The sequence below is a fragment of the Ochotona princeps genome, chromosome 6 (assembly GCF_030435755.1).
Source record: "Ochotona princeps isolate mOchPri1 chromosome 6, mOchPri1.hap1, whole genome shotgun sequence".
Taxonomy (NCBI): Eukaryota; Metazoa; Chordata; class Mammalia; order Lagomorpha; family Ochotonidae; genus Ochotona; species Ochotona princeps.
In genome coordinates, this window is record NC_080837.1 from 59,963,916 (window position 1) to 59,973,342 (window position 9,427).

The following is a 9,427-nucleotide window of genomic DNA, read 5'->3' on the forward strand; positions in this document are numbered from 1 at the left end:
AAAGATTCCCAGTGACAGAGTAACCTTTCCTTTCAAGAACTTGCAGTCACTGAACAATGCTGACCACCGAACACCAGTCCATGCAAAAGCTAATGCTCAGGGCTTGTCTAGCAGGACTATATCCTATTACCTGACATGATGATGGATCAGGAGATGGGTCACATTAGGCAGGGCCATGACATTAACTAGCACTTGAGAACCATATCCGGGGGTAGGTTCTGTGGGGGATGTGTGGGCCACACCCTGTCGAAATTCTAGCCCCACTGATTAGCTCGAGTTGAGGTGGTGATGGACTAAGTGATCAAGGAGCTTGCCATCAGTCACAGGTAAAAGAACCCACAACAGTCTGGACTGGTCAAGGCAGTAGCAGTACCCAAATGTGCATCCTGAATAGGGTTTGGGGTAGGCCGGGCTGCAATGTTCACCAGCTTATATAAGGCCAAATGGAAGGCCATACTTTGCCGGAACCTGGCCTAAACCCAATGGCATGTATGAGAACTAGGTCTGGGAGTGGATTAAGTGGAGGACTTGGGAAACTCCCTTGGCGAGTCATAGCTCCTGCTGGTGAACATGTGGTTCAGACCTGGGGGTCGGACAAGCTGGGCAAAGGATTTCCAACAGCTGGCTAATGTGTCAATTGGTAATGGAACAGGGTGTACTGGGCAGAACTGAGCAAACCTTAGCCCACAAGTGAAACTAGGAACCAGGAAGGAGCACAGGTCATGCCGAGATAGGCTCTTGTACCTACTGGTCTGCATGAACCAGGCACGCTAAGCCACAGTGTCTAAGGCAAAGGTCAGGACAGGTGAGGGACTGAGCCAAGCTGAGTCAGAGCAACCGCTGGCATACGCGTGCTCTACAGCTGGGAACAGGCCCGGTTGGGAAGCTAAGGGGACACCCTAGCTGGGTCAAGGTTCTCACCAAGGGGCGCATGAGATGAAATGGGGGCTGTGTTCTGATCAGGATACGGTTGTAGTCTCCCTTGGCACAAGTGTGGACTGGGACTGGAAGCACCAAGCTGGGCCAGACTCCAAAACCCTCTGGTGTCCTGGAGGACCAGGGTAGATGTGGGATGGACTAGGCTAGGTCTCAATCTCTATTGAGGCATGTGTGAGTAGCATGTGGGTATGGACGAGCCGTGGCTGGGCTGAAACATCCAACAGCAAGAACCTGTTTGGGTTGAAGGCCAGTCAGGAAAAGCCACTGTTCCTGCTAGGACAGGAGGTGAACTGAGTGGGGCTGGCTCATGGACACCCTGGTATGCGCAAAATCTGACATTGGGAGAGGTTCTGATGGAGGAGCCTGGACAACTCCTCTGGCAGGACACAGACCCGGCAGGTAAGCGCAAGAAACATGATAGGAAACAGCCCAGAACAGGCCATGGAAAGTTACCCACTGGCATACATTTGGCATGGGTCGGGAGCAGATCAGGCTGAATGAGTTCTCGTCATCCACTGGCAAATCCGAGCACCAGAGCAGTGTGGGTCGAGCCAGGTTTGGTCGCAACAAAAGCCAGTGCACAATACGGAATGCCAAGGTGAGATTGCCTGCACCGGATGTGACCACAGCACCCAACCAGCACGCGTGAGAACCAGGAAGGGAAGGGGCGGAGCTGGCAGGGGGAACATTGGGGGGTTCCCTTGCTGGATAGCTACTCCCACTGCAGAGCATGAGCTGGGATGGGAGCAGACCAGACTAAGCAGGGCTACAACACCTGTGCGCTGCACGTGGACTAGATCAAGGAAAAGCCAGGCTAGGCGGATTATTCCTACTGGTGCAAGCATAAATTAGAGTGGGTGAGGGTTGTTTGGGCTTAGCCGCAGCATCAGCTGGCAGAAGCTGGCACAGGGGGCTAATTCTGTCAAGTCAAACCGCGCAACTACCTGGAGAGTGCATAATCTGGGAGTGGGAGAGGCCTGGGAGGGAAATAATGGGCTCCTCCCTCTTGGGTTACCACTCCCATGGGAGGGCACAAAAACTAGGACAGGGGCTGGGATGGCTAGACAGAGAGGTACCCAACAACATCTGTGAGGGCTGGATAGTTGAGCTGGTTAGATGGAACTAAGCTTTAATACCCATTCATATGTACGAGAGTCGAATGGGGTGTGTGACAGACTGGACTACTGCTACACATACTGGCAAACCAGGGTAGGGGGTGGGCCTGGTGGTGGTTATTGTGGGTCACTCCGACTAGGCTGCAGCTCCCACTAGTTTATGTGAGGGCCGAGTATGTGCTGGGAAGAACCAGGCTGGACTGCAACACCCATTGGTTCCAGTGGAAGTTGGGGCTGAAAACAGAACCAACTCAGCAATTGCAACCACCAGCTGATCGTGGTGATAGACTGTGCCAGGTCCTGTACTTGCAAGCACACACAAGAATCTGGTCTGGGAACACCTCAGACAAAGTTTCTTTGGGGATCTCCCCAATCAAACTGCTGGACTCAGAACCCTAACCAAGAAAAGACAGAAGATAGAACTAGTCAATCCACCACCTCAGCTGTGTGTTGGCAGTGAAAAACTGGGCAAATGGAGACTCTATGATGGACTATGTCAATCAGTGGATTCTTTGACGACCTCATTGTGCTTGGAGTGGCGAGACTGACAGTGATTCATAACTGGTGAACTATCAAAACCACTTGAGCAAGAATCTCGAAGCATGCCCCACAACTGGGACCTGGGGTGGGTGGGAAACTGGGTGGGGCTTCTGCTTCAATATTCCCCTTTACCTCAGATACATGAAGGAAACAATATGGAAATAATAGTCTTACCCTCTTTCCTATAGCCCTTGGACCTTTTTACCCTAATCAACTATGTAAAGATTGTAAAAAATATATAATAAAAAATGGAAAAATGTAAAAAATAAAACTATAAAAATTAAAATATCTTGAAGCAGGCTTACAGGTAATTTTGCAGAAATTACATTTTGATTTTTTCTGTAAATAGATTAATTTACCTTCATATACTCAGCATGTCTTTTTTTTTTTAATGTTGAAACTTTATTGACATATATATTGTGAAAGGCTTATTATTTATTACTCACTTCTGCTTGTAATTTATCGTAGGAATTCCTTCCCAAAAATGTTAATCACAGCTGGATTGAAAGAGTATTTGGAAAATGTGGCAATGTGGTTTATGTAAGTATACCACATTATAAATCTACTGGAGATCCAAAAGGATTTGCTTTTGTGGAATTTGAAACCAAAGAACAAGCAGCAAAAGCTATTGAGGTAGGTCCAGATCCTAAAAAGAGAAAAGTGAAAAATTTAGCAAACAGGTGTTATGCATAGTAAAATTTTCTTCAAATCATTCAGTTTCTTAACAACCCTCCGGAAGAAGCACCAAGAAAACCTGGCATATTTCCTAAAACGGTGAAAGAGAAGCCCATTCCTGTCCTCCAAGTAGCTGGTAAGTGTTTAACATCTACACATGGCTTTGGCCAAGAGGCCAGTGAGTTGATACTTGTTAAGTGTCCTGAGATAAAACTGATTGACAATACCCTTACAGAAGAAAAAAAAAAAGAAGAAGAAAGGGCGTGTGAAGAAGGAAGAGAATGCACAGACCAAAGAACTACCAGTGGACACAAGCAGCGAAGGCAAAGTGAAAAGCTCCAGGGCCGCATCTGAGGGCTCTGAAGCCGAAGCTACTGAACCCCAAAAGCAGCCCTCGAAGAAAAAGAAAAAAACGTGAAAAGGGTCGTCTGTCCAAAGCCTCTGAAGGCAGAACAGAGAAGAAGAGGAAGAGAAGCAGCTCTGAAGATGCAGAAAGCTTAGCTCCCAGGTCAAAAGTAAAAACAAGTGGCCCATAAAGACAACAGTAAAACTGAAACGCCAGAAGTTTCCAAAGAAAACAGAGGTATGACTAATAAGCTTAACCTTGTATTTCATTAGTTAATATGAGTATTTTGCTTTAAGTATTTCATTTAAAAGTCTGATTTCCCCAGATTTAGGATTCTCTACTGAAGAGGAAAAGGATACCAGAGACATTAAAGATAGTGCTCTCTTAAAAACAAAAAGGAAGCATAAGAAAAAACATAAAGAGAGACACAAAATGGGAGAAGAGGTTATACCTTTGAGAGTACTATCAAAGTAAGTACATGGTATAAATTCTGTGATTAGCCATTGAGAACATTCCAAACACACAATCTTCCTTCTGCCTCTCTTCCAAACCTGCTCTATGCTACTGTTCCAGTTAGTAACATCCCTGTACTTGTAGTCCAACTGGGAGAGTCTTCCTCAACTTGTTCCTTTCTTGCTTCACATCAAATCACCAAGTCCTGCATCCTGAGTATCTCTTGCATAGTCCTCAGCTTAGTAGTCCTCTTTGTTTTTCCTCATAGATTATATATTCTCCTGGAAAAGGGAATTTCCTGCCTTTTTCCTCCCATATGTTGCATAGTTGAGTACAATGCCTGGTGCATTGTAAAATTTCTCTGTTGTTTACGGCCATACCACCCTGAACGCGCCCGATCTCGTCTGTAAAATTTCTCTGTTCAAGAAGGTAATTAATCTGCATTTATTGTATCTTATTATTTAATGGCACTCTGAAATGGGATGCCACTATTGCAGGAGGCAGTTTAACCTGCAACATTACCCTGGTTCCTCTTGAATTTCTTTTTTATATAAAGGAAAGCAATCGAGGTACATAGCTGAATATAGAATTTCATTTACTCATGAGGCGTGATTGCTGTTGAAACCAGTTTATTTCTGGAGCTTGTTTTTTCAGTAGACATTTATTTAAAAATCTATTTATTCTAGTGGCAGAAAAACAGGCAGACAAAAGCGCTCATTGCTTAGTTTCCTCTCCTAGCAACCACAGCAGCTGAAGTTGGTATAGGCCAAAATTGAGAGCCAGGAGAAATCAATCCAGATCGCCTAAGGGCTTGAGCCGTAAGCTGCTGCCTTCTAGGGTGTTTCTTTGCAAGAAGCTGGGCTTGGTTGAGGATGGGGGAGCTGAGACTGAACCTAAGCATTCCAGTATGGGACGTGGATGTGGAGTCGTCCCCATGGCTTCCACACTGTCCTGGATCACCATCCCTCCTGGGCCTTAGCTCGCAGTGCGCACCTGTGTATCATGGGGAAACATTTCCAGAGGCTCCGTTCTCATGCCTTGTCCATAGTAAACTGTCCCACACTCCCAGCTCAATCAATTTTGTTTAGCCCGAGTGATTTCTCACTGAAGTTCTCTACCTTATAAATTGCCAGTGTCAGGAAGATGGTTGAAGGAAACAGGACCCTACTTCAGGAAACAGAAGCACCAAGACAAGTGCACCACGCATGTTTATGTCTTAAAGTTCTCATGGAAAGAGCTGATCTGGGGTTTCATCTCTAAGCTGTTGATTACAAGTGGCTTTGTTGATTCATTCTTTAGCTTTATGCAGTTGGAACTCCTACCTCTTCTGTGGTTTGTGAGGAAGGCTATAAAACTTACAAATTGGGGCCCGGTGCCGTGGCCTAAAAGCCAAAGTCCTCGCCTTGAAAGCCCCGGGATCCCATATGGGTGCCAGTTCCAGTCCCGGCAGCTCCACTTCCCATCCCAGCTCCCTGCTTGTGGCCTGGGAAAGCAGTCGAGGACGGCCCGAAGCCTTGGGTTTCTGCACCCGCGTGGGAGACCCGGAAGAGGTTCCAGGTTCCCGGCTTCAGATTGGCACAGCACTGGCTGTTGTGGTCACTTGGGGAGAGAACCATTGGAGGGAGGATATTCCTCTCGGTTTCTCCTCCTCTCTATTTATCTGCCTTTCGAATAAAAATAAAATAAATATTAAAAAAAAGTCTGTGGCGCCCAGAGTGGTGGTCTAGTGGTGGTTGCCTTGAACACACTGGGATCCCATATGGGCACTGGTTCTAATCCTAGCAGCCCTGCTTCTCATCCAGATCCCTGCTTGTGGCCTGGCAAGGCATTTGAGTATGGCCAGAACCTGTGGGATCCTGCACCCACATGGGAGACTAGGAAAAAGCTCCTGGTTCCTGGCTTGAGGTCGGTGCAGCTCCAGCCATTGTGGTCACTTGGGGAGTGAATCATTAGACAGAAGTTCTTCCTCTCTGTCTCTCCTCCTCTCTGTATATCTGCCTTTCTAATAAAAGTAAATAAATTTTTTCAAAAAATGTCTTTGTGGGTGCAGAGGATTGGGCCACTGCTGGCAACACCAGCATCACAATTCCAAGTCCTGTCTAACTCCAATTTAGCTTCCTGCTGATGTGCCTGGGAAGGCAGTAGAAGGTGGTTCGGGTGCTTGGGTTTCTGCTACCCATGTGGTACTGCTTTCTCAGGCAGATCAGCAGGAAGCTGGATGAGAATTGGAGCAGTGAGGACTTGAAGCAGGGTCTGCTCTGGATGCTACTGTCAAAACCAGCAGCTAAAACTGCCTTGCTATACACTGGTCCCTCAAATAGAAACATTCCTTCAACATGTGTTGTAGGAGCCAGCACTGTGGCGTGCCAGGTGGAACTGCTGCCTGCGGTGCTGGCATCCCATGGCCATTGCTTTCAGTTTCAGAGGCTCAGCTTTCAGTCTAGCTCCCTGCTGATGCACTTAGGAAGGGCAATGAAGGATTCTCAAGTGCTTGGGCCTGTGCCACCCACATGGGAGGCCCAGAACAAGTGTCCGGCTTCAGCCTGGTCCAGTCCTCACCCTTGTGGCCATGTGGGAAGTGAACCGGTGGACAGATGGTATCTGTCTCTGACTCTCTTTTTCTGAAACTTTGACTTTCAAATAAATAAATAAGCAGCTCTTAAAAATTATAAACATCGGACCTGGTGTGATAGCGTAGCGGTTAAGGTCCTCGCCTTTAAGCTCTGGGTTCCCATATGGGCGCCAGTTCTAATCCTGGCAGTCCTGCTTCCCATCCATCTTCCAGCCTGTGGTCTGGGAAAGCAGTCGAGGACGGCCCAAAGCCTTGGGATCCTGCACCCGCGTGGGAGACCCGGAAGAGTTCCTGGCTCCTGGCTTCAGATTGGCTCAGTTCCAGCTGTTGCAGTTCCTTGGGGAGTGAACCATCAGACGGAAGATCTTCCTCTCTGTCTCTCCTCCTTTCTGTATGTCTGACTTTGCAATAAAAATAAATAAATCTTAAAAAAAACTTTCTTCATTTATGTATATCCCGTTTTTAATGCAGATCCATTTTTTCTTTATTTTTATGGTAGTGGGCTTGAAAATATTTAAGAATAATTCAGGAGATAATGCTAGCGTTTACATCTAAAACGATGTCTTCACTTCCATTCTTTCCTTCACTCAGTTTGAGACATTACTGGTGGTTGATGTGAGAAAAAAATTTTGGTTGCGTCCTGGCCATTCCAGTGTTTTGCTGTGAGGCTGTGGTCTCCCTTTGAGCTGCTGTTTTGGTTTCTGCTGACAGTCCTGCCGGGCGGGAGCCCAGGGTCCCCCTCAGCCCTCACTGACATCCAGCTGGGGTTTTGGTGCTGCCGAGAGCCCGGTGGGAATTCTGGCTCCCGCTAAGTGTCCTCTGACAGGTGTCATCTGACAGTGTTGTGGTTTTAGACCGCGAATCCAGTCATGAACTTGAAAGCCACGCCTCCCCACCTAAGGGGTCCTGCCCACCCGTGATGCTCCCCTGTCATCACCTGGAACCTGAGAGGGAGTGGCATTGAGTAGCCACTCCCCTGACACGCCCCCATAAAGGTCCATGCTAGGGAGGGGCTCTGTCTCTTGGGCACATGCTTGCATGCTTCTGTCACTCTTGCACTCTGACTCTTGGCCTCCCCAGTACCTGCTTGCTCTCTGGCTTCCTGCAGACAGACTCTGAGGACAGGTATCCCCTGAGCATGGCCCCTGTGTGTCTGTATTCCTCACCCTCTGTTCACTGCTTGGGCAGGACAGTAAAGATGGCAATGCTAACATGCTTTGCATTTCTAATTTGTGTGCTGGCTTCAGGGGAGGTGAGGCCCAGCAGGAGTGGAATGTGGACGGAGAAGCCAGGAGAAGGTGAATGTTGCGGCTTTATGTGTCCAGGTTGTTCGCTGCATATCTGTCAGGATAACTGATACTGCTGGAAAAGCAGGGACGTAGGTCTTCAGTTTATTGGGTGGACTTCAGGGTAAAGACCATTTGTTCCTCTCAGGGTTTTGATTCAGACTGGATTGTCACAGTGACTTCATTTGCTAATTTCTAGTGGACTCTGTTATCACTAAGCCTGGTTAATAAAGACTCCTTCATACATCCTAAAAAAAAAAAAAAAAAAAAAAAAATTATAAACATCGGGGGGAGGGGGAGGGGGATTCCCAAAGCCTATGAAACTGTCATATAATGCTAAATATTAATTAAAAATTAAAAAAAAATTATAAACATCTTTGAGAACTTTGCTTAGACATTGTGAAGGCTTTGAAAAAGTCAATTACACCTTTTTGTGGATGTATGTGTACAGCTGAGGAGTGCTCTGTTTGAAAAGAGTGCCTCTCTTGGGCCCAGCGCAATCGCGTAGTGGCTAAAGTCCTCGCCTTGAACGCCCCGGGATCCCATATGGGCACCGGTTCTAATCCCGGCAGCTCCACTTCCCATCCAGCTCCCTGCTTGTGGCCTGGGAAAGCAGTAGAGGATGATGCAAAGCCTTGGGACCCTGCACCCATGTGGGAGACCCCGTGGAAGCTCCTGACTCCTGGCCAGGATTGGCGTTGTCAGGATCCCAAATGGGTGCCGGTTTGTATCCTGGCTTCTCTACTTTCCATCCAGCTCCCTACTTGAGGCCTAGGAAAGCAGTAGAGGATGGCCCAAAGCTTTGGGACCCTGCATCCATGTAGGAGACCCCGAGGAAGTTCCTTGCTCGGTTCTGGTTGTTGGGGTCACTTGAGAATCAACCAGCAGATGGAACTCTTTCTGTCTCTCCTTCTTGCTGTAAATCTGCCTTTCCAATAAAAATAAATAAATCTTAAGAAAAAAAAAAGACAAAAGGTGTAAATGTCCTAGCTATGATAGCAGGCTCCCCGTTGGCCAATGTCTGAGAAACAGGCAAACTCACTCATTTCATTCCTTCAGATCTTAGCATCAGAAGTCCTGAAGTTCATGCTCTGGTGCTGTGTATCTGTCTCATTTGTGTCAGGAAGTATAGGAAATTGTGATTTTATACAAATGGCTGCATCCTAACCTGAGAGTTTTACCCTGTGCACACAGCCACCCATAATACAGTGAATACACACTGAAGAGCTTAGGAAAACATATCCCTAAGATTGAAACAGACCAGTGTGGTTGCTAAAAATCCACTAAGACTCATTGTCTTACTAGAAAATTCCCAGTATTGGGCATTGACTTTTTAAAGCAGTAATAGCATAAAAATGACTCGATTTTCAATAGTTTATTGTTACTTTAAAGTGATATGTGTGCTTGAATTTAACATTTTTTTTCTTAAAGATTTGTTTTTATTTTTACTTGAGAGAGAGAGATCTTCCATACACTGGTTCACTCCCCAAGTGAATGCAAT

The 9,427-nt window shown here is 46.8% G+C and overlaps 1 long non-coding RNA gene across 1 annotated transcript; it reads left to right on the forward strand.

Moving 5' to 3' along the window:
* Window positions 1-3,070: 3,070 nt before the first annotated feature.
* Window positions 3,071-3,405, forward strand: LOC131480469 (uncharacterized). Its single transcript, XR_009245556.1, has 2 exons — window positions 3,071-3,227; window positions 3,312-3,405. It is a non-coding gene; the product is annotated as an uncharacterized LOC131480469 (long non-coding RNA).
* Window positions 3,406-9,427: the final 6,022 nt, after the last annotated feature.